A 26,240-nucleotide genomic window follows, 5' to 3' on the forward strand; every position below is an offset into this window, starting at 1 on the left:
GGCATTCCAAACTTTATTAAGAATTACAGTAGAACCCTCTTTTTTTTTTTTGTTTTTATTTCTTTATTTTGTAACAATCAGATTACACATGTGCAAGGTAATATCTGTTGCAAAAAAAAATACCAGTGTAACATAGGATCTGGCATATATAATATCAGTACAGGGTATGATAATATGCATAGGTTATCTTGTATCTGATCGTGGAACCCCCATTTTAAGTTTTTCAGGGGACCAGAAAAAAAATTGTGCAAAATCCGGGAAATGTAAAAATCAGGGAAGTTTATTGTGTGTTATTATATATGAAATAAATTTGAGGTTTCACTGTAGTCATTTAATTCCACCCTTCCCTCAAACAATGCCAGGCAGCAGCTATAAGGGCAAGGGTTTTGTGCTGTTTCAAAAGGGGCATAGTTTCCACCTTCCACTTTAGAGAGTGCTGGTAAGGCCCCATCTAGATTATGCCGTGCAGTTTTGGTCTCCAGTGCTCAAATGGGATATTTTTGCATTAGAGAGGGTCCAGAGAAGGGTAACTAAGCTGGTGAGAGGTATAGAAACTCTTAGTTATGAGGAAAGATTAGCCAAGTTAAGCTGGCCATACACGCACCGATAATATCGTACGAAACCTCGTTTCGTACGATATTCAGTGCATGTATGGAAAGTCGGCTGCTGATATCGGTCGACTTGCCGATCGGCCAGGTTAAAAGATTTTGATCGGGCGCCATAGAAGGCACCTGAGCAAAATCTGCCGTCAGGGCTGAATCGGCAGAAGGAGGTAGAAATCCTATTGTTTCTACCTCCTTATCTGCCGTTTCAGCCCTGAAGGTTAGTGGCGGATTGTACGCGCAAATCGCCACGTGTGTGGCCACCTTTACACAGGAGAAAAGGTATTTAAAGGGTAATATGATGATGACTCTTGTCTTCCTCTGGATCAAGTAGCAGTTAGGCAGGTTATATAGACATAAAAGGTTGAACCTGATGGATGTGTGTCTGTCTTTTTTCCTCCCAACTTACTATGTTACTATGTCTGCCATGTAAGATATAAAATCAGTCACCAATGGATACCAATGTAAAGACACCTCCAGTAACTTCAGGACACCAGCATCCAATTAAAAGACTTGACACATACATAGCCCCTGGGCATGATTAATGTACCAATATATTTACAGACTGTGGAAGATTGTGATACATTCTACAAGACCAAATTATCCTAACACAGCATACTTAGAATTTAGGAGCAAAATGTTGAAGTAACAGCATGCAAAATTAGAAAGCAGACTTGAATTACAACTTTAAATTGTAAGCAATTTCCTTTTTTACTGGGCAAACTACAACTAGACAAAAGGGTTAGGAAACACACTGCCCATTATTTAAATGCTTATTAAATCTCTTATATTTTATAGCCAAGCTTACCCCATTCATAAACATTTGGGTAAAAAAAAAAAAAAACACCATCTGAAGAATTTCATCACACTGATTTTTTTACTGGGCCAGAATAAACGTTCACAAGCAAGACTGCTTCAACTGGAAAGAAATAATCTATTAGCATAGTGAACAATCAAGAATCAGTCTCTACACATCAGTAGATCTGGAGTAAGGATATTGCTTCAGTCTTTATAACGCCAAATACCACTGGTTACAATAGCAAAAACACACAGCTACAAGCAATGATTTATGAACCAATCCAACCAGCTTAAACAGCGATGACTCAACTGATAAGCTCTAAAAAAGAGGATTGGCAAATTCAAGTCGACCATGCCAGTCCCCCAGTCACAACCTCCATGGTTATCATTCAAGAAGGTATAGAAGATAAGTAACCTCAGAAACTCATGATGATGCAGGACTACAAATCCCAGCATTCTTCTACCAGTTGAACTTCCACTAAGATCAGTGGGAGCTGTAATTCTGCCTCACCTGCTGTACCAAAGACTGCTTATCTGTGCACTAGTAACTATGCATCACAAGTTTCATTACATATTACTTTAAATGCTATTTATCAGTGCCACTGAATGTCCTTTGCAAAGCAAACACATTCCACCGGTCTGTCGATAAGAGAAGCCACATTTTCCAACGGCTAAAAAACGTTTTCTAAATACATAGAAAGTGGCAAAGCCAGTGTGTGATTGCATAGGAAGAACATGCTCTGAGTAAACATTACAGGCTCCCAGCAATACTGCTCCACCAGTGAAACATGAAAGGCATTCCAAGAGAGACTCTTGCACTCCAGCCATTAGGGAAAAGGCTAAGGGAGGACAGGAAGGCACCCAGCAGACTCAAGTCCAAACCTCATATAGCTGTGCACTGTGAGGCTGGCATAGACATTTGTGGCTACAATCCATGGCTAGGAATCTGCCCAGAGTGCACATTCCCAGCAGGTAGAAAACCCAAAATAACCCTTTATCCGTGGTAAGGTACCCAAGCAAAAAAAGAGTGGCGGAGAAAAACTGACTTAACCCTTCCACTGCTAAGTATGGTGGCAGCATAGGTTAATCCTTAGTGTCAAAGACTACTATATATTATAGAAATATATTTAGAAGCCCACAGCAATTCAAGCCCAAGAGCAAGATGGACAGACTTAACTGCATCTTATGCTGTAATCAAGTATAAAGTCACTCCGGTTAGAGTGTGACTTGGGGTTTACAAAAATCTCAATTTAAAAAAAAAACAAAAACCAAGCTGAAACTCTCTAGCACTTGCAATACTACAACTCCCATCATGTCACAAGAGTGGCTGCAGGAAGTTGTAGTTTAGGTACAGCTGGAGAGCGACAGGTTTAAAATTAAACAACATCCCAAATCCAATCCCAGGATACAGAAAGAAATGATGAAAGGAGAGGGGCTCACCACTTGCCTGCGAGCAGAGCCGCGTCCAACCTGAGAAATCCAGTTAAGCCCGGGAGCTACGGCCCGGGCCTGGCTGCTCCCCATGGAGGGAGACCCCGGCACTGGGGGGAAGGGAACAAGCAAAACACAGACGAGCCCAGCAGCTTGCGTGGCCGATCACAAAAGCCCAGATGGGGGGCGCCGAGGGTTAATCCACATAGGGCGATCGGGGGGGGGGGGGGGGGGGGGGGGGGACAAACAGATCCACGTGTTGAACAAAAGCCCCCCCCTCCAATGTTTATGGAGGATCCCGGGACCTCGGTGCCACTGCTGCCCTTCCGCCTCTTGTCCCCACATGCACGCTGCCCCGCTCCCTCCTCCTTCTCAGCTGTTCAGCAGACACTTCCACATGCCTGATCCAGACTCACCAGTACACCAGACATCAGCAGCCAGGGGGAGGGGGAGAGCCCTCCTTCTCTTCTAAACGGAGACAACAGGCAGAGCAGTCAGGAAGAGCCGGAGTGGATCTGGCTCGGGTGCCCCCTCCCTCTCAGAGATGGTAGCTCCCTCTCTAAAGAGCGTGTCAGCTAAAGTAAGGCATCTGCTGGCACAGGGAGAGAACACCACGTAGAGTGAGCGGAGACTCCAATCCAAGCCTGGGATGGTGCCAGAATGCTAGGAAGTGAATAACAGCCAGAGAGGGGTTTGGTATAACCCACTGTACCTCCAGCGCCATTCACGCTTACTTTGTGTTCAACAAGACATCTGGTCCAAGCACCCCCACCCACCGCAGGATTTGTACCACTCATTGTTTCACTTCATGCACATTTAGCCCGAAGCGCCAGTCTCTATCGCCACCAATAGATATCACACAGACCTCTTAGTGCATTTGTACCACACACTTACCAGGGAATCCACATGTATAAAGGCAGTCAAAGGTCCCTCATCCCAGATAACAGATCTAAATAACCCAGAGCATGTGCTTACCCCAAGGAACTGACCTGTGCTGAGGAAGGACTGCGCCCCCTAGCCACACCAAGCCATGCAATCTAAGCGCCTTCATCCGAAAAGAACCTGTCTACACCTCTAAGTACATGTAGTCCATATGTCCTGCCCAGGAAATCAACCTGCATTGCCCAGAGTATGTAGCCTATGCACATCCTATCCAATCTAATACCAAAAGCATGCCAGTTATATCACCCAAGTTATATGTAAAATCCAGAACTTTATATCATTCCAAAATATGCAGTGTGTACCTACATAATAACAGCATATAAAAACCCCAAACCAGTTGTAGTGGGTGTCAAGCTACCATTTACAAAGACAAATAAGATCTAAATAAACATAGCAGTAAAAGATGCTTATAACTGGAGTCACTTATCAGTCCAGTACTAACAATTTTGTGTAATCTCTTAGCTGTGTACAAGTCTCACCTTCCAAATAGGTAATTGCGGGACAGGCATACATATCTAAAGGTGGACATACAAGGGCAAATTTAAGTAGCAGCTTAGAGTCCTTCAGACTGATACAGTAGCTTATATGCCTGTGTATGGGGACCTACAGGCCTATAGATATCTGGAATCTAAATTGGCCATGTATTGATGGGGCAGATTTGATTCTTCCGTCTAAACATGGACCGCCTCGGCTCACTGATGTGGTTCTCTTGCTCTGATGGCATATATTCCAGTCATTGTAGTCCAATCGTTTGGCCCAAGGGCCAGACAATCAGATTACTCTGATATCGCCAACCTTAAATCTTCAGATTTACTTTAATAGAATGGTTTATTCTTAGCAACTTTTCAACTGGTCTTCATTTTTTACCTTTAATAGTTTTTAAATTATTAGCCTTCTTCTTCTGGCTCTTTCCAGCTTTTAAATGGGGGTCATTGAACCAAGCAGCCAAAAAACTATTGCTCTGTGAGATTACAATTTTACTGTCATTTTATTGTCATTGTTACTTTTTATTACTTATCTCTCTATTTAGGCCTTTCTCTATTCATATTCTTTATTTATCTCTCATTCAAATCACTGCCTGGTTGCTAGGTGAAAACAGAACCGATGGTTGCTAGGTGAAAACAGATAACCGGCTGGAGAGCCGCTGAACAACAACCTAAATAAACTCAAAAACCACAAGTAATAAAAAATTTAGACCTGTTGCAAATTGTTTCAGAATAACAATCTCTACATTATACTAAAAGTTAATTTAAAAGGTGAACTACCCCTTGGACATATTGGTGGAAAGATCAGCTCATTTGGCAACCTCGCAAAACGAGCGATCTTACCATGTATGGCCAGCTTTAGGGTAAACCCCTCACACATTACTCGCGAGTGAGTAACCACTCCAAAAAGGCCCTTCTGATTAATTTGGTAATCTTAAAGTGCGCAAAATTTCCTCCAGCAGGTAACTTTGCACATCTTTGGAAACTGAAGCGACGTGAAGGGCTTTCCACCAGTGACTTCAATTGTTGCTGTTGGAAAGCCTTTTTGGAGCAGTTACTCGCCTGAGATAGCAGAGATCTATCGCAGGTGAGTAACTCGCTCCATTGATTCTTACACTAAGGGTAGTAGAGGGGGACATGCACTAAAAGACATCCCTAAGGGGAACTGCATATAAAAATTCATTCTCTTAGGCAGGGTTTGTTTGACGTTTACAGTTCAAGATCTAGATGGGTAAATCACCATTCTCCCTAAGGCTGATGCCACACGTGGCGTTTTTACGCTGTGTATTTTCTCAGCCTAAAAACGCCGCACAAGCCACACAGCCCCTGACTATGGCGTTTTTCAGCCTAGTACTGGTGACGTAGAAAATCCCGTTTCCATGGTGCTAATAGTGCGAAATAGCAAAAAAAGCTGCGTATTTCCGCTAGGTCTGGCAGCTGCCTTTGTGTATACATAGGAATAACTTGCTGTGCAAATACTGGCGTATTTCGGCCAGCGCTTGAAAAATCCGTGCTAAGGCGTTTTCTAGCGTATTTCCACATTGTGTGGTTTGCTTAGAGTCTTTTCAAGTTATTTCTATGGATGATGATATCGGGCGTTTTTTAGCCGCCGAGAGAATTAGAATATACGCAGCGGAAAAACGCCACGTGTGGCATCAGCCTTAAGGTAACCATACACCTTACAATTACAATCTTTCCTGGTCACAGGAAAGATTGTTCTTACCCCCCACCGATGTTTAGGGCTGACAATTCAGCCCTAAACACAGCTTTTGCTCGGGCATCATCAACAGCCCCGAATCAAAATCTTTTGTGCCGCCCCATCGACGAGACAACTGATATCCAAGCCTTTTGCGATATCAGTCGCCTTGTCAATCCACCATACACGCATAAAACCTAATTTCGTACAATAATATCAGTGTGTGTATGGCCAGCTTTAGTCTTACACAGATTAGCTGCTGCTACAGTACCCACAGCTGCTACAGTACCCACAGTTTGGGAACCACTGTCTTATGGGGATACTACATACTGCGAGGGTCTTAATTGCATACTTTGGCTCAGAGACTTTTAAGGCTTCTCCCACAAACTGGACAAATTTGTGCCCTGCCCTTTTTGCTTTATCCAGTGGAGCATGATGGTCTACTTGTAATAGGCTGACCTTGAGGACTGTGTGTACCAAACACTATGGGGCACATTCATGAAAACGCAAGTTCAAATCCCGAATGGGACAAATTCGGATTGGATATGAAAATTTGATGATCGCAAATATCACGAAAATGCTTACGAAAAATTAGTGTTAGTCACGATATTTTATTGGCGATCCAAAAATCCCAAAATTTTTGTACCGAACGATTGTAAACAGCGGGGAAACCTTTCCGATTTTTTCGTGCAAGCATATGAAAAAGTTGCGCGGGCATCGGAAAAGTTGCGCAGACACAAAAAATTCGGCAAAAATACGCTTGGAGCGTTCATTCGAATCGTGTCTTAGTAAATCTGCCCCTATGAGTACATATCAGATGAGTTGGAACCAATGAGTTGGTACTCTGTGTCATGAAGATCCAGCTGACAACTACAGAAGCAATTCTTGGGGCAAGATCCTTAGCTTGGTAGCAGGAAAGCGTTAAAGATATTTTTGTTTTCCCAGATGATGCATAGACACATGGCCCCTATATTATCAGTAGGGGTAATCACATCTGTCAGCATTATCTTGAAGCAAGCTACCAATGAACCGTGTAAGTGCAGGAGAGCACTGAACAAGAAGGTCTTGTGAAGGTTACAAGGATTTACTCTGTCACTGTTTTCATTTTCTGTACAAAATTGACTCGACTTTTCTTCACATCTCTGTTAAAAGATGTCTTTATCAGATCATATAGCAGTTATAATGCACAAGACATTGTCAAATTGCTCTCATATCTAAATGTGCTCACAAATACCATCATCTCATTTCTGGTTTGGATGCTTCTTCATTTTCTCTATTAGGATTCTAAGTCTGTGATTTGAAATATATTGCAGCTAGTTCATAGAGTTAATTTACAGATTCACTAGATAAGGGGCACATTAAATAGCTGGTATTTAAGACAGTCATTTGAAAAGTTAGTTATATTAGTTATTGCAGTAATTTGAAAGTTAGTTACATTAGGTGCTTTCCATGCCACACGTCTTTGCCTTCGATGATTAATGTTGTGTAAACTGCATACCTTAGGTAATGCAGGACCACATCCCTGCAAAAAGTAATTCATGCCTTTGGCTGAACACACCAGTAACAAAATCTGTGCTCTACACGGACCATACTATACAACTTCTATTCAGTGAATCTAGTCCTATCTTTATGAATCAGATCTTACTGAAGCTTCTGGCACCCAAGTGTAGCCCTTTTCCCATTAAGGGTGAAGACACACAGTTACTTGTAGCAGCTACTTTTTGTGGTTTCAGAAACAGACAATTCTGATGATTTACTGATAATTGTCTGTGTATTTTAGCAGAGGCAGTTCTCAGTATTGTCTATGAAAAATATATATAGTGGAGCACCACGACGTAAAATTCAAAAACATATTCGGTCATCTAAAAGAGCACATCTACATCAAGGACCTACGCTTTACGCGTTTCGTGGCATCCTGCCACTTCCTCAGAAGCAATAACAGTCCTTAATAATCTCTTTATATATTTCAGCGGTTCTTCTGCATATTTGTTTATATTATATATAATTTTGTTTTGATTGTATATATTATTGTGTGATTTCTCTTATTTCAGATGTGTGGGAGGTAAGGGTTAATTTTATTAGCCAGTAATTGTGGTGGTTTGTGGGGTATATATAACTCCTCCTTCATAAGGACTGTTATTGCTTCTGAGGAAGTGGCGGAAAGCCACGAAACGTGTAAAGCGTAGGTCCTTGATTGTACATGTGCTCTTTTAGATGACCGAATAAAGACTGTTTTTGATTTTTACTTTGTGGTGCTCCGCTATATATATATTTTTCTGGGAGTTGGCCCGCGAGTAGCACATGTGGATTAGAGCGGTAAGTGCTCCCAGTTTTGTCTATTGCAGGGCATTTTCTGGCATTTAGTAGCCGTGACAAGTAGCTGCTACTAAGTAGCTCCGTGTGTCTTCACCCTAAAGTTAATACCTTGTTAGATGCAGCACAGCCTGATGCAATTGTAAATGCTATGCAACCATTGTACTTTGATAATGAGTTGGATATTTCTTCCATATACATACTTTGGACATCTCCTTGGTTATAATTGTTCTAATGCTCCAATTGGCTAAATGCTGTCTTCAGCTCCTCCTATTCCCAACTTGCTTGCACATGCACACTGATTACCTGAAGCTTAAAGGGCTACAGTCACATTATTCCACTCAAAAACAGGACCTCTTTTCAGCTTCTGGTACTTCAGAAACTTAAAATTTAAGGTTGGGTGTAAATGAAGGCGATTAAGAGGGTCTCTCAGTTAATAAATCATGCAGCGCTCACAAGAAAACCTTCACTTCATTTTGCCGTTTGACAGTTTCATCTCAGCGCAACTGCCTGTTGATTGGCATCTTATCAGCGTTCACTCCTCACTCTAATCACAGCCAGATGGATGAAACCATTGGCATTGGGAATTTAACCCTGAAAGCCATCACCAAGCATATTTGGAACTGAAACTGCAAATCCTGTATATATATTTTTCCCTTGTATTTAACAGAGCAAGAGAAACTCTATCCAAGTGGAAATCTTTTACCGCTCCATGTGGACAAGGTGTAACCCACTAAGAAATGCTCCATCTGCCTTTTCACTAATCCCACTCAGAATCTCTGGTTTTCATGAGTTCATTGCATACAAGCGTGCAAAAGGTCCCTAGAAAACAAATCTACATTCCACCAACTCTATCCTGCAAAGCTATTCATGAACAACAACTGCAAGCTGCTCAATGGGGTTATAATATTGAAAAGTATGATTTTACAGTATTGTATTAATATTTCTAGTTTCATATCCATTGCTTTATATTACATGTGAAGGCATGGTTTATTAATGCCTTCACTGCCTTTTTACATCTATGCCTATGAGTGGGTGCTGACATATTGCCTGCCTTAGCATGTCTATTTATTATGACCAGTGGTGCTCCCCTGTATATGGAATGTCTCAACAATGGCATAACAGCATGGCGCCTCCATCTCGAGCATGAAGTGGAAATTTACAATTAAATATTTAGAGCACACTATAAGCCAGTGATCCCCAAACAGTGTCTCGTGAGGAACATGTTTCCTGACTTGGTGGTACATTTTGGTTGCATAAAAGCAAGATTTTCTACCAATTAAAGCCTCCTGTAAGCTGATAGTGTGCATAGAGTCTACCTAATAGCCAATCTTATCCCTTATTTGGCACCTCCATGAACTTTTATGATGCTTGTTTTGCTCTCCAAGTCTTTTTACATTAGACTGTGGTTTATGAGTAAGAAAGATTGGGGAACCCAGCTATAAGCTATGTACTTATTTTATAATCTTTTTGAAAAACAAAAAATAAAAGCTTCAGTCATCATGGGTTAATTTTCCTTTTAAAAAGGAGGAAACATGGATCCCTAGCTCTCAGTATGTTAAGGTACAAATCAGGGATAACTGACTTAAGATCACTTCTCTAAATGCCACCTAGCATCAAATACATCATCCATTAGACACTTGCTGGGTAGGATCAGAACGTATTCAACACAAAACCCATTCACACACTGCCATGTAACATATCTTTCATGCTCCATCCTAACACAGAGTTCTTTCATCAGATCCAGCTCTACCAGGATTTTGCTCAGGAGACTTCACAGCGACCTCCATTTATCAAACAACCATGTCACGTTGAGTACCGTTAACAGATAATGAGAGGAGACATCGATGTAGCTACAAGGCAAGCCCTGTGCAGTCTGCAGGCCTGTACATGCAGCTAACATCAGTTAACTGATCTTATTACAGAAATGGGAATCTATACAGGAGGTGCAAGGGATATATTTTTCCCTGGAGGTAAGGCCTATGGCACATGTGGGCAGCATATTTGCAACTTTTGGCCTAAGGAACAGTCACCGGTGATGCCAAGGGGTTTTTATCTATGTCAGCAAAAGTAACAGGGATTTACGGAGTATTCACCACCTGCAGATAAACATGTACCATACTGGGTCTCTCTCTGCCAGCTGAAGTATGGCAATAGTACCATTTCTCTTGCGGCATATATCTTTCCAAGCCTTTGTAACTAAATTTTTAGAAGTATGCTGCCCACAAGGCACCTCCAAATAACAGCATTCAGGTAGCTAACAGAAAATAAGGTGTAGCATGTATGCAATAGATATGATGTTTTTTGTTCTTTCAAACCAGTCATTCTGGAGCTCACATTCTGGTATTATACAGACCCTATTATCTATCACATGTCTAAACAGACCACAGTGCAGCTAGATTGTAATTAATAATGAGGTAGACCTATTCCTTCCCAGACTATTGTTAACCAAGAAGTTAGTAAAAAGGCTAACCCTGATAATCAGTGCAAAGCTGGAAAGCTTTGCACTACAATGGGTTAATTCCACACTTGTCTATAGTCAAAGTCAACCCAGCATTTTTAAATTTCTTATAATTGTGCTACCATATAAACAAGCCAGCACCTACAGTATAGATTTCCACCTATTTCTTTGGTACTGTGCAGGATCAGCGTTTCAGAAGGGACAAACTAATCATAATACAGCAGGTCCCTCTGCATGCTACAAATCCATCCCATATAATTATTCACACTGTACTAGTTATTATTGCTATGTTAGCACTGTGACTCAATGCTGTATGAGTAGCATTCCTAAGTAAGAGTCTGCGGCCTGAAACATATTGCAGTGATTACACTGCTTTGGCAATTTCTCTTTCCACTAAAACTATTTAATGCATGCAGTCATTATGCACTGGTACAGAGGTCTCTGAAATGAATGATTTTTATAATAAGACTCTTATGCCCTTTACAGAGCAATGAAGAAAGAATAGACAGTGTATGCATTGGTTGCAGAAGGCATGCATACTGGGAACACATACACATGGGAAATCTTGCATAGCCAGTTATTTAAAATGGCACTTTCCAAAGACCTTAACCAAAACAGATGCATTTTACTTCCTGTAACTAAAATTGCAGCTACTTGCAATTAAAACTCACAGGTAGACAGTCTGTGTACTCAACAGCAATTGTGGCTGTGATTTCAGTTTATATAAGATGCAGAGTTAAAGCCCAATTAATAGGCACTTAACATGATGCCTTAAAAAATGTTAGGCAGTAATTCTGAGAACTTTGGGCTGATGTACCATAAGCCTTTTTGCACAAGCCATGCAGAAAGTGATTTATCTCAACAATCTGAATACAGTATATTGCCTCCCATTTATAGCACAGACCTTAAAATAAAAAAATTCACAATAAAATATTTTAAATAATATCACGCCTTATTAAGATCTGCCTTGGACTCTATTTCAAGGAGGCAATATCTCAAGCAAGCATTATATATCTAATCTGTCCTTCATGGGGTTACCTCTGGGTCCTTTCCACTGGGCAAGACTATATTTAAATAGGGTTAATGGAACTGGAAAGATAAATTATATGAAGGTGAAATCAAGGGATTACCCCAACCTTTTTTTTTTTTACCAGTGAGCCACATTCTAATGTAAAAATAGTTGGGGAGCAACACAAGCATGAAACCTGCATGTACCTGGGGGTACCAAATAAGGGCTCAGAGTGACTATTTGGTAGCCAGTGTGGACTGGCAGCCTACAGGAGGTTTAGAGGTTCACATGTTTTTATGCAACCAATACTTACCTCCAAGCCAGAAATTAAAAAAATAAGCACCTGCTTTAAGGCCATTGGGAGCAACATCCACAGCGTTGGTGAGCAACATGTTGCTCCCGAGCCACTGATTGGGGACCACTGCTTCACTGTAATCCAATCCACTTAAAGGAACAGTAACACCAAAAAATGAAAGAGCTTTAAAGTAATAAAAATATAATGCACTGTTGCCTTGCACTGGTAAAACTAGTGTGTTTGCTACAGTATCACTACTATAATTTATATAATAAGCTGCTGTGTAGCCATGGGGGCAGCCAATCAAGCTGGAAAAAAGGAGAAAAGGCACAGGTTACATAGCAGATAACAGATAAGCTCTGTAGAATACAATAGTGTTTTATCTGTTATCTGCTATGTGCCTGTGCCTTTTCTCCTTTGAATGGCTGCCTCCATGGCTACATAGCAGCTTATTTATATAAATTATATTAGACTTTCTGAAGTAAACACACAACTTTTACCAGTGCAGGGCAACAGCACATTATATTTTAGTTACTTTTATACACTTTCATTTTTTGGTGTTACTGTTCCTTTAACTGCTTGTCCTGGTAAAAGTCTCTTGCAAAACCAAGTGCAAGTAGGGAGCCTTCTAAAACAAATATTGACCTTGCCAAGACTATGGTAACAAGGTACTTGGAGACAAATGGCAAAAGAAATACTGATGATTCACTCTTCAAAGAATGCTACATGTTCAAATAGAAAGATTTTTAATGTGGGTTATTTAGTAAAAACACAGTTTACCCAACGTACAGCTGTTGATTTACAATTTGTAGAACTTCCTTATATAGCTAAAGATTGTAGTAGATTGAGAACACGGAAGAAAATAGTTGCAACTATGGTAGCTACATTAGCATGAATCATAGAAGCAGCAGCACTAATAAAGTGTGTAGGGGTACCATTCGATAAAAATAACCTTAGACGGGTCTTTTGTCAGGTATTTTGACGCCCTTAAATATAACTTCATTTGGCCACATTTGCCTATAGCCAATTTTAAGGCTCCACTGACCATTTCTGTAGGAAAGTAAGAGGGTGGTGTGGCTCCTATGACTTCTGGGGGTGGCCAAAACCTCAAAATTACTCACAATTTTATAGGATAGTTTGCTGAAGGGCAAACTGCTTGATGTAGAAGAACAAGCAAGTGCATCCTGTGGTAAAGACGTTATGCTACAAGTGTGGTTCAGTCTTTCAGTGTAAATAGTGTCCACCTTTTTTTGCCACCCATATATATAACTGTTGGCCACATCCTCAAAATGTCAAACCATTAAAATCTAGAGAAAAGCCTAGCACTGAAAGATCTATCAACAAAAGAAGAAACACTAAGTAATAAAAGGCTGTAGAAACAAAAGAAAGTAATCACTGGCACACAAAGCCTATCCACAAATATTTATTAGCAATAAAGAGAGGTCTGAACTCGATAAAATCAAAGACAAGCAGCTATATAGGACTGGAAATTAACAACTGGCTGGGAAGAAGTTTGTGGTGCAAAAAAAAAAAAAAACTGCACTGAAGTTTATAGAAACCTAAACAGGAAATGTATTTATTTTTAAATCTCCCCTTTACAGCAGGAATATGTGGCCTACCACTGCCAGTGCTTTAACTTCCAACCTGCAGCTACTATGACTATTAGAAATAGAATTTAAAGCACTGGGTCATTTCCATAAAGTCCTGTTAACTGGAACACATGCAACTGGCACCCTGATCCCAGTCCTCATCTAGCCATATAGTTGTCTCAAACTATTACCAGTTCATTATTGGATTATCAATGCATGTAGTCATCTAAGCTGTTACAAAAAGAACAGACCAGAGACAGGATAAAAGCCAACTGTAATCTTATTACAGTTTTCTCAAAATCTATAGAGAAGACTTTACTGGAATAACCAACAATACACCACCTGCGTGGAAGCCCTCTGGAAGGTCTGTCTAACAAATATCTGGTCATAACTGACCTAATAACTATCTGGCAGAATTTAAATGAGGACACATCCAATGGGTCTCCATAACCTCACAGTATGATTTAGCTCAGCACATGTGTGAACAAATCGGATCCTTTCACAGTGCATAGCCAGTTTTAGTTACTAAGCCCAAGCACAGTGAGTGGAAGCTGAGGTTACACAAGAGTTCTGTTCTCTCAACACTGGTGACATAATTGTAACAGACACAATGGCTGTCCAATATATCTGGCCTTTCCAGTGAATCATACTAGAGCAGCACTTTTACAGTGGCCAAGCATTTATTATAATTTAGTTACAGAGGATTGACGTGTAACACTATTTTTTACAGAACGTATTTAATCTAAATCTAATTTAATCTACAATCTAATGTTTAACTAGTTGCATAAAACCATTGGGGTCAGTTAAATGAGAGGCAAGTTAACTCACTGCTATGTGAACCATGGTAGGAAACCCACACAAAGAGAGAGCATACAAAACTAATACAGATAGTGCTCTAGTCAGAAATGAAGCCCACCACAACGAAGGGCAGCAATCCTAACCACATTTGCAGCTTGAGATATTGATTAAAAAAAAAAACACAGGTACAAAGAGATGTGCTCTGCTTTATTTAAGGAAACCGTAAACCTGCTACAGATGTTTGTGGCACCAGTATTAGAGTACACACACACCAAAGAAACCATTTTTTCATTAACAATTTGTAGTTATAAAGTAAACAACCAAAAAAAAAAAAAAAAAAAAAAGAATACATATGTTCTGAGATTTGTACAGCTCTGGTCTCATTTGCCCTCTTTTAACATATCCCTGTGGTTTATCAGAACTTTAAACTATAAGGCTGATGCCACACCAGGCGTAGGGCTGATTTTTTCGGCAAGCGGAAAAACGCTTGCCGAAAATTCAGCCCTACGCCTGCTACTTGTGCCTGCACCCGAATGAATGGGATACGCTCGGGTGAAGGCACAAGTAGCCGATATACGCATGAAAACGCGAGACTTTGCATTCTCTCGCGTTTTCATGCGTATATCGGCTACTTGTGCCTTCACCCGAGCGTATCCCATTCATTCGGGTGCAGGCACAAGTAGCAGGCGTAGGGCTGAATTTTCGGCAAGCGTTTTTCCGCTTGCCGAAAAAATCAGCCCTACGCCTGGTGTGGCATCAGCCTTATATGGGTTTTAGGAGAGTATACCCACAGGCAGGTGCTTTACTGCAGACTAATTACTGTGGGGCTGCTTGCTGGCGTTGCAGAATAATAATAGCAGGTTTTATACCTAACAATCAGGTTGGTTATTGAGATAAAAGCTTCCAACCTTAATGTTGATTAATAGTTAAAAAAAAAATCTACACACCTAATCCTTGCTTTAGGTAGGATCCTATAATAAAGCTAGGGATAAAAGTAAGCAAAAAGGTATCTAAAGAGACTAATGGCACATGGGTTGTAGATACGCCAGCAAGAAAAAAGGTAAGGTTACTGCAACGTGTTCCTGCACCTGGTATAGGCACACAGAGCAGATTCAGCACATCAAGAAGCTTTTCAGAGCACAGGGTCAGATTCTCGCTCTGTGGACAAAGGCAGGCCAAGAGTACTCCCCACCTGACAGAATACTAACCTTCTACCTTTCACACCTTGTATGTGTGTGCATGGGATCAGCCTGTCGGTTCACACAGAAAGTGGATTTTTTTACTTGAAATGCAAAAGTTCAGTATGATTTCTTAATAGAAAAATAATTCATGGTGTTTCCAATTCATTTTTGCTCATCTGAGCAAATTTAAAAAACTAATTAAAAAAAAAAAAAAACTGCCCACCAGCAACAATGGAAGGGTTAAATTACAACAAGAAAATTAGAAACACACTAGTAATAGGGCCAGGCAATCTCTAAAGGGATGGTGAGGCACTTTAGAAGTATAAAGTCTGAGATGCATTTTCTAAATAAGCACAGCCTTTGAAGCAAAGTCAAGCTGTGTGTCATATCACAGATTTGTGTGTAGAAGACAGTTGTGAACAAATGCCTTTGAAAAATAATAGCATAACTGCAAACAGATAGTGTATAGAGAAAGTACCGTCATCTTGTTGTTCTTTTATCATCTGTATCTACAATAGGGACATCTTAGATATGTCCTTGCAAATTTAAACTACAACTCCCAGCACCCTAAAACTTATATGTCAGTCAGAGAGTTATTATCATCTTTAGGATCAGAAATAAATCACAGAAAAAAAAAAACTCACAAGTTTACAATTCCTCTCTTAAGTTGGCCACACACGCGGTGATTTTCGATCTTTCGTGCGACCATCAGTCACAGGAAAGATCGTTCCAACCCTCCACTGACGTTCAGGGCTGAATCGTCAGATATGGAGGTAGAAACAATAGGATTTCTACATCCTTCTGCCGATTCAGCCCTGAACATAGATTTTGCTTGGGCGTGTATGGCCAGCTTTATAGACAGCCTTCAAATCTGGTTGAAGTTTAAAAGGCAGGACAAAAACATACAGTAATAGCTGGTAAAGAATGCTTGGCACTATATTTCACAATTACTATAGTCTATGTACTTACACCAAATTTGTATGCGCCGACAGCTGCAACAAAGTGGAAAAGAAACGTAGCACATAAAGCCAATAACCTTCTATCCCCATCATATGACTGCAATACTTCAACCTCATCAAAAGGCAGTTGCGGAGATGGGTCAGCAGGAGACAGTCACACAGAGTGATAGTTGACATAGTGGCCAAGTGTACTAAGCATTCTTACTTACTATAATATATACACAATAGGGAATTCAGGGAGAGTCAGCCATCAGTAAATGCTTTTCTCCCATGAGCACTTATTCAGAAATGGCGCATTTAATGCATAGTAGAATATGGTAATGCATTCAACTGTGTTGGATATAAATATCTTTTTAACCTTTTTTTTTTTAATTTTAAATGCATTAAACATGTCTATCATATATCCCCAATCATACATTTTTAAACACTGAAAAAGATTATATATGAAACATCACAAGCAAAAATCTGGGGCAGCACACTTACCACATAAAACAATCATTACAATTTATATATTTTACAATGGGTATTTTCTCTTGTGAAAAGAATCATCAGATTTTTCAAGCCAGTAGCTGAGCAAATACTTAACGTGAGATAACTGAACAATTACACCACCTAGTGGAACACTGTGTGCAAGGCAGTGTAACAATTTTTTTTTTTTTTTTTTTTTTTCATTTTAAAAGGAGAAGGAAAGGCTAATTAAGAGTAAATCTCAAGCTGCAGTCATACCTTCAGTTGTCTCAATAGTGCCCTTAAGCCTGCCCATATTTCTCCAGTTCAGATGATCAGAAGCCAAACAGGAAGAAAAAATGCTGAGCTGTATAAAGAAAGTTCCCATAATGCCTCACTCCTACACCAAAAGCAAGACCTGTGTACATGCTCAGTTAGTAAGACTATGAGTCAGCTTCCTGCTGATTGGCTCAGATCCACATTCCTAAGGGGGGGGGGTAGTGAGTTCTTAGCATTCTTGAGGGAGGGGGGAGCAGGAGAGGGCTACATGTCTCTGACAGAGGAAAACAGACACAACTAATCTTTTGACAGATAACTCAGTGCAGCATTTCTGTGAGTGTTTATGGCTGTATTTACATAGACCTTTCTGATAAAGCTTAGTTCTTTCCATTCCTTCTCTTTTAAATAGACAGTCATCAGAAAAGACAAAATTGTCTTGTTGACCCATTACATTTAAGGAGCCCTTTATAAAGCAGAAAAAATACAAAATTGAACTTAAGAAAAACTGCCACTTTCTGCTTACAGCAGTGAGCCCTTATCTTCACAATCGTATTTGACTTAAAATGTCTTAAAGTAGACAAGGTTCCAAGTTTGCTCAGTATAGACAGCCAACTGGCCACATAACCAAGAGGCTCCTTTTAGAGTCACCTTACCATACCAGCTGGTGTGCATCTACCCCAAATTATTCCACACAGGGCACATAGGTGTGGTGGAGCCATGGGCAGGTTGCCACCCATGCTTTAAGAAAGAAAGCTTCCTTGGTCAGACTCTTGAGCAGGGGTCCCCAAACTTTCTTACTTGTGAGCCACTGTCAAGTGTAAAAAGACTTGGAAAGCAACACCAGCATCATAAAAGTTCACAGGGGTGCGATTTGCTATTTGGTAGTCTCTTTACAGATTATAAGCCTACTTTGCAGTAGTACATCTTGTTTTCATTCCATCAAAACTTGCAAGCCAAGGTTTGTTCAGGAGCCACTGGCTGGAGATCACTGCTCTTGAGTAATATGAATAAGCTAGAATGCAAGATTTTGTACAAAAAGGCACGGTAAGAAGTTTTTTAACTAAAAAAAACGTATTATAAGGAAGTTAACAACTACACATATCTTCCCAGGCTATTAGCAGAATATCGGTCCTTATTAGCTTCCTTTTCTTGCAATCATATCATCTTTGATGGAAGTATTGACAGCCAAACCCTTGAATTTTAATACCACTGGCTTGTCAATAAATATGTTCATGTATGCTTCATGAGTTCATTAATAATCCATTAGGCAGACCAGCTGAAACAGCAGGCTCCTTACAGAAAGGATTTTTGCAAGGTTTCCAAATCATATGCCTATAACTGGACAAATAATATCTATATTAAGCTTGGACTGGTAAAGAACATGCTACAATGTCATGACAAGCGGCAACCAATTAATGCATCCAAGGACACCAAAGAAGGAAATCCCCTGGCAGTGCTAACCTCTAAACTACTGTACCACATTGTCACCCATGGGACTATATAAGTGTGCATTTCTCCAATATGTCCGTAATGTCCTAATGACCACTTAAAAGTCATTAGTCCTATGTAGCCCAATGTTGAATGCTAAAACTGGGCAAACTATTGCATAACAACAGGAGCCTTATGGTCTGGTTGGAATTTTTTCCCTATTTATGAAATGTCAATTTTTTTTTTTTTACCAGAGAGTAACGATTTCACCTTATTTTCTAAACCATCTACCCAACTTTCATTTGAATTATTTTTTTTCACCATACAATATGGCCGCAATTGTTGCAACTTTGCCTTTTTAACCATTGGAAAAGTCTGGGAAAGTGTTACTATTGGTGACAACATTTTAAGAATGGACATCTGTGGCAAAGTTCCACTTAGGAAGGTGTTGTGGCTACAATAGTGCCACTATAAGTCACCCTTTCTTTGTCTAAGTTTGATTATAAAGATGGGTTAACCCAGGGATCCCCAACCTTTTATACCCGTGAGCCATATTTAAATGGAAAAAGTGTTGGGGAGCAACACAATCATGAAACAGGTTCCTGGGGGTAGGAATTACAGCTATAGTTGGCTACTTAATAGCCCCTATGTGGACTGGCAGCCTACAGAAGGCTCGTTTGGCATTATACTTGGTTTTTATGCAACCAAAACTTTCCTCTTTACCAGAAATTCCAAAATAAGCACCTATTTTATGGCCACTGGGAGCAACATCCAAGGGGTTGGGGAGCAACATGTTGCTCTTGAGACACTGGTTGGGGAACACTGGGTTAACCCCACCTTCATTGCAGCTCCAAAGGTTTTTCAGATTTCATGAAATGACAGTTTAGTATAGATCAAAAGCCACATTTATCTATGGTTGCTAAATGCAGATTGCTTGTGTATAATGGATTATGAACTAGTCCACAGAGATTAATGCAAACTGCAACCTTACTAAGTATGTCAACAAACTGCAGATGGCTCAAACCTATCATAGGCAGTGTGACGTGGCCACTAAATCATTTGGCAGAAGGATTTGCTGCCTAATTAAAGTCATCAATATGAACGAGGCCTCCTGAATCAAATACACCCCTGCAATAAAATGTCACTCATAGGATGAGCTTAAGAACTTTTAGCTATTGCTTCCTCACATTTTCTGGTTTCAATCCTGCACTCTGAATTGGTAAACAGTCTGCAGTACTCCTTGATAATGATATCTCTGTTTAGTATTCCATATTTCAGAACTGTATTCCTACCAAATATCTAGTTAGCCATAAAGTCATGATAAACCAAGTCATTTCATTTTACTCATTTAACATTTAATTCACAAATAGAGATTTTCAAATGCTCTAATTAGTGAATAAATGATCGGTAAACATTTATAGCAGCAAGTTCAGACTCTCAAAATGTAAACCAATTTAAACTCTTGTTAAACCTCAATGTGCGCAGGGAAATAGGATATGTAAAGCTGTAAACACGGGAGACAGAAATAGAGCCATAGCAGATTGTCAGACCACCCAGCTATCAGAAGCCTAAATATGCCCTCTATTGAGATTCATATTATCCCCTCCAAGGACTTATGCCTCAGCAGAAGCTCTGTTTGATTACACATGGATTTGCTTACGCCCCAACCATTCCCCCTAATATCTGGTGTCTCATATTTCTACTTGCAAATCTTTACTATTAACTCAGCACAGCAATCTGTCTCCAACTTTGCTTGTAAAGCCACAAGGCCCTGACACCCTTGAGCTAGTTAGCTCATGCTTACTGCATGCCTATTCCCAGGATACTCACTCAAAGATAAATGACAGTATAAAGGATTACGTTTTCTAAATTGTCATGGTAAGTGAACCTGAAAGCACTCTTACAATAAATAGCAAGCACGTGATTTCAACTCCCCTCTCTAGAAATTACAGCATTATTAAGTCTAACTTAGCTCTTACTGAACTCCTGCTCCCAGTATCCCCGGACAGTCATACTGGGAATTGTTTAACAGCAAGAGAGCCACTGAGGATACAGTATTTGTAATCACACGTGACAAAGCCCTACTCCTGCTACTCTGTTAGTGCCTTAAGTCAAGAGCAATAAGCATTTTTATGGCAACCAAAGCGTTCTGCTAACAGCACTCACTTTAGCATTATATTTTTTGACAGGGTAGTAATATATTTAGATTATTACAGTAATCATTTTATGGCACAAAACTGAATTGTTTGTGTATTGCATTGGAAAGCATGATCTTTTGTGACCGTGTGTGTAATTTCCTCATATGGTTACCATCGAAGAGAGGCTTTGCGGTCAAGAAAGCTCATATTTCAACAACTAGAAATATTTTATTTGCTGCTTGCATATAAAGTTATTGCAGGCTGTGAGAGGTTGCCTTCTTTCGTAGCTTTATTCAGTGATGACTCTATATGGACTCAGCACTGTAGGAAGGAGCACCATACATTATTATTACTATCTGAAATGCACATAGCTAGCTTAGAAGTATTAACTCTAGCATTAATGGGCCAATGTGACTTATAAAAAAGAATGGGCTTCATTTTTCTGAAGCAGAACTTTTTTCTTTACAAACATGGCTTTCATTAAGTAGACATATACTTAGCAATAGGTTCTACAATTATCTGGAGAAAAAACAGTTGTTTCAGCCAACCAAGTCAATAATATATATAGATATTAATACTGTATTTCTGAGGTTACATGGTGCATATCTGCCCCAATTCAGTAGGGCATGTAAGCCAATTAGGCAGTTACATTAAAGATTCTAAAGATTGCATCCATACATAGGCCAGGTCAGTACAGTACACATGTGCACAAAGCCAACAAGGAATGTGAGTCAAATAACACTAGTACACAACACTATATGTATGGTGTTCGCTTGGAGGTTGATGGGTCTTTTTTGGTCTTTTTTCAACCCAACTTAACTTTGTGACAATATCCAGCATGCTGGTTCTCCATGGGCCCGACTACAGAATAAAACCTTCATTATTTGTGCAAATCCTGAACCAAAGTACATAAGCCATTTTAGAAAGCAGTAGCTGAATGAACGGAGTAATGACAGTAATTTGATGCTATGTAGTTTAACTACTGGCCCTTTGATATTTTTTTCCACCTCCTCATAACTTTTAAAGTCAGGGTCAATAGTGTGAACAGTCCCATAACCTTAAAACCAATCTAAATCTCCAGGAAGAGCCAATTCAATTTACAATAACACCTTGGTTAGCTGGGCCTTTGGGAAAAAATATTTACAGATGTGAATAAATATTACCTTTTGCGGCTTCCTTAATTATTTTTATGCTTGCTCTTCAAATTTATCTTAAACTAAACACATTATTCATAGGTGCAGCTTCAAACAATTAAAATAAAATGTATGATCAGAACAGTAATCAACATTATTTTGTTAGGAAACACCAAACCAGAAGATATGTCTTAAAAAAAAAAAAGCTACTAAATAGCTTTACTGTCTTAATTATTACTAATAAGTGCCCGAGTTACAATTGAGCAACTACTGATGCATCAATATTATCATCATCATCATTATTATTCATAGTAAAGGAAATATTTTTTGGAACAATAAATTTTTTTTTTTTTTTTTTTTTTTTTTAAATTGGTCTTCTTAGATTAGGAATGGGCAAAACTAAAGAACTGTATAAAATTACTAGAGATAATTACAGGATCTGAAAAAATTAGTATTTTACACATGCCTGCTATCTGGCTATCCATTACTGATTGGTGATTGACATTTATATTTTTCTGGCCTTGTTAATTGCAGTCCATTAAATGGAACAATGGAAAATGTAAATTAAATTATTCAAGACTGACAAACCTGCCGACATAGAAAAAAAAAAAAAAACTGATCTACTGCATTCATTTTCCTACAATGTAAAAGAAATTGCACATATTTTAGAAAAAAACAGTTTTATATCATACTAAGATCTATTTTAGTAGAATGTCTCTTAATGCTCTTTGTAAATCAAAAAAAAAAAAAAAAAAAAAGTGTCCAAGTGTAATTACATCCAGACATACAGAATATTTGGTGTCCTCCAGAAATAAGTGTCATTTATAATATGTTAAATTGGAAGGAAAGTGGCATAATGCGTTATTAAATTCCCTGCCAGCCAGTTTTCCTTCAGTCTATAGTTATGAGAAGTGCCAGAGGAGCTAAGATTTGATATTAACCATTTTAAGGAGAAAATAAAATCCTACCTTAAAAGGGCCAATAACATCATAAAGTAAAAATATTTGTGTTTTTAAGTTATATGCGTTTGTCCAGCATCAGTCTGGTTTTGTTTTTGTTCTATGGGTGGGTGGAGTGTGAGACCTGTTCTATGTTTATGTCCAATAGTACTAAAGGTGGCCATACACGGGCCAAGTAGGGGCAGGAACGAGGGGCCTGCCCGACCGACATCTGGCCTGAAATTGGGCAGATATCGATCGGGCAGGTTAAAAGATGCAGTTAGATCGGGGACCGCACCAATGAGCCGATGTGGAACCGTTTGCTCCATTGCCGCCATTATAATTCGAATGTTTGGCCCCAGGGTCAAACAATCGAATTAGCCTACATTTTCCCCGATATCGCCCACCTGTAGGTGGGGATATCGGGAGAAGATCCGCTTGCTTTGGCGACCTCGCCAGTGGCATACAAGGCATTTTGATTGTTGCACCCCTCAGCAGAAAATAGCAGTGGTTAAAACCCTACTTTTGTGCCATAAGTCTTGAACTTTTGTACTGTATACAGATAATTAGTTAACTGCTAGGCAAATGTGTGTGGCAAGAACCCTTGTGGAAGTCTACATTGCTTCTCAGTAATTATTCTTCTGCTTTCATCAGTGGCAGCATTAAGCCAAGTATACAATATGTGGCCCTTAAAGATGTATCTAAATCCTAGAAAGTATAATATTTTATAAACTAGAGCACAAGTAGACTCCTTATCACAAAGTCTCATCAAATAAGAAATACAGTTTTCAAATGATACGTTTCAACATAAATCCAGAACATTAGCCTTCAAAGGGCCAAAGTGATAACCTTTAGTGGCTTAGGCACAGACCTTAGACTTAAGTAAAACACAAGCAGCTGCCATTGCATTCACACAAATGGGGAAGAATCAGCTAGACATCAAATAGGTTAACAGTATAGTGACTGCCTATCAGTGGTCATGGTTTCTTTTTTGGGGTGGATAAGGCTTCCTGGTCAAAAGAAAGCAAAATAATCATACCTGCTCCCACTCAGGGGACGTAGCTTCTCAGGAACCAACTCATGTGAATAGTTTTCAAGCAAAGGCAAAAAAACTGACAGATAATCCCAGAGTGTACAGCACAAAATCATGGTCAAGTTGAAATGACACCAATCCTAGAAGACAATGAAAGCCTTTGGGAAAACCAACATTTAGAAAACATGAACATTTTTATTTGCACCATTCCCATAGTTTATGTCTGTATCCAGAAGAGACAGGTTTAGTTGGCATAGTCTGTCTTACAGAGAAGCAAAGTAACCTCCAGATGTCACAGAGGTCTAAAAACGTATAATTTTAGGCAAATTAGTTCTATTGTGTACAACGTCAATTTCTGATGTAAAAAGCAATACAAGACAAACACTTTGTTCTATCCCATTTGCTTCTATTATTTTGACCCCTATGCCTCCTTATTATTATTAATTGCTCTATCACACAGGCAGATGATGGTCCCATAACATCTGTTCACCAACTATAGATTTGTATATGGTACAACGATCTGATACAATAGCCCGTGATCACGGTCTAGAATGCCTAAAAGAACTCTTTACTCTGCAATCTATGTTACATTGCAAGGGACAATTGTTTGTGCATATACGTAGGTGCAACAAAAAGTGTTGCAATAAACAATAGTACGCCATTGTTGCCCTTGTATGATCTAGTGATTTGCTGTATGGAATCTGCTCATAAATCACAAGCACTAGAAGGCCTCATTTTTCAGCAGACAATATAAAATGTAGCACCAGCAGCACAAAAAACAGCAGCCTTTAAATGTACAACTAAAATGTAGGTTTGACTATACAGTGAAGTTGATACATGTATCACTATGGTTTTATGTGCCTCTCAATAGCAGTTACTGCAGGTGTCCAGTCTTTTTCTATGCAAGCATACTTGCAACAGAATTAGGCAAATGCTCTGGATATTCCACTCATATTCTATCCATGCATTATATGTGGCTATGTACTTTGTAGAGGTGAGGATGGGCACTACAACTCCTACAGCACACCCACACAGATTTTTTTTCCGCAAGCACTGGTATGGAGTTTAGTTTAGCAAGTGGCAGTGCCAAAATAAGGTGTAAATAATGTATGCAAACACATAGGATTTAATTAAAAATATCTATTAGAACACAATTATCCACCCTAAAGCCTCTCTGCTGTTGTTCAGCTAGACCTCAACATCTACAGACATCCAAAGCCTCTCAAAGGAAGCTGAGTGGTCCATGCCAGAGGACTGGGAGTTGGTCAGTTCTTCCTTTAAAAGGATTAAAGGAAAAAGCGGTTTGATAACCATTCCATGCAAACAGAAAGAAAATAAACCGCTAAACCCACATCCCTGCTGCAATAAAATGATCATAGAGAATGAAATGGACACTTGCAGTGTGAGGTGGATCTAACCCCCAGTAAGACCATATATAGGTGCATGTTACTGCATCAGCAAGTTCATATTAATGAACGCGTAGTTTCACCGCGCCTGTTCAATGGGTATAATCAGCTGTGGCAGAGATGTCGGCCTCAATGGCTGGGCTCCTTTCTGAGAGCTCTTTGTTTAGTGGCTTTCTGTAGAAACGCTACAGCAATACTGACAAGTGCACGTACTGAGTACACAGATATGCTTGGATGTTTAACCAAGCTCGGAAAGCAGGCAATAACTATCCCGCCTGTTTTATGCTCATCTGAAACAAGCCTGGAAAAAAATACAGCAGCTAGAGAGTGATTAGTGCTGCCAACATATGCAAAATGCCAGCCTGGCAAACCGCTCTTTCATCTTGCACAGCTGGCTGCCATTTTACCTTTACAAATACAAGATGGTGAGTGTACATCAATCCTATGAATCAAGGGAATACCCACTGAATGATAGCAAAATCTACCTGTAAGGCATATATTTAACCACTGTGTCCAAAGGTCTTCTACAGACCTACACACAGGTTTCCACTTTTACTGAATAGTGCAGGGGATAAATCATTCAAGCTCTAAGGCTGAGAAAAACATGATAGAGTACAAGATCCATGTAATCCTCTTTCCTGTGCTGCAGTGCCTGCTAACAAGATTGTGCAGCCCTCACATTGGATCGGCTGCGCCGTGACCTCTGCACACAGCCACAATAACCAATATTAATACCAGGCTGATAGCACGAAGAACAGGATTACCATTTTTCAACAGCAAGCATCCCAACAGGAAAAGAAATGTTTGTTTAGCAGTGGCAAGGGTATGAACATCACAAATCATTTAACTCTTCTGCACACACCAATAGAAAAAGTTAAT

At 39.6% G+C, this 26,240-nt stretch overlaps 1 protein-coding gene across 12 annotated transcripts in view; it reads right to left on the reverse strand.

Annotated features, from left to right (window-relative positions):
• The window catches only part of rere (arginine-glutamic acid dipeptide repeats), a 210,101-nt gene that overhangs the window by 138,759 nt on the left and 45,102 nt on the right, over positions 1 to 26,240 (reverse strand). For 2 of the 12 annotated variants that reach the window (XM_031905579.1, XM_031905580.1), the window contains one exon: positions 23,962 to 24,095. The exons of 7 other annotated variants lie outside the window; for them this stretch is intronic. The gene's annotated coding sequence lies outside the window, so the exon portion shown is untranslated. Of the gene's footprint in view, positions 1 to 2,840; positions 3,227 to 23,961; positions 24,096 to 26,240 lie in introns of those variants that run through there. 3 more of the 12 variants (XM_031905582.1, XM_031905583.1, XM_031905584.1) reach the window with 2 other exon arrangements.

The sequence above is a fragment of the Xenopus tropicalis genome, chromosome 7 (assembly GCF_000004195.4).
Source record: "Xenopus tropicalis strain Nigerian chromosome 7, UCB_Xtro_10.0, whole genome shotgun sequence".
NCBI lineage: Eukaryota > Metazoa > Chordata > Amphibia > Anura > Pipidae > Xenopus > Xenopus tropicalis.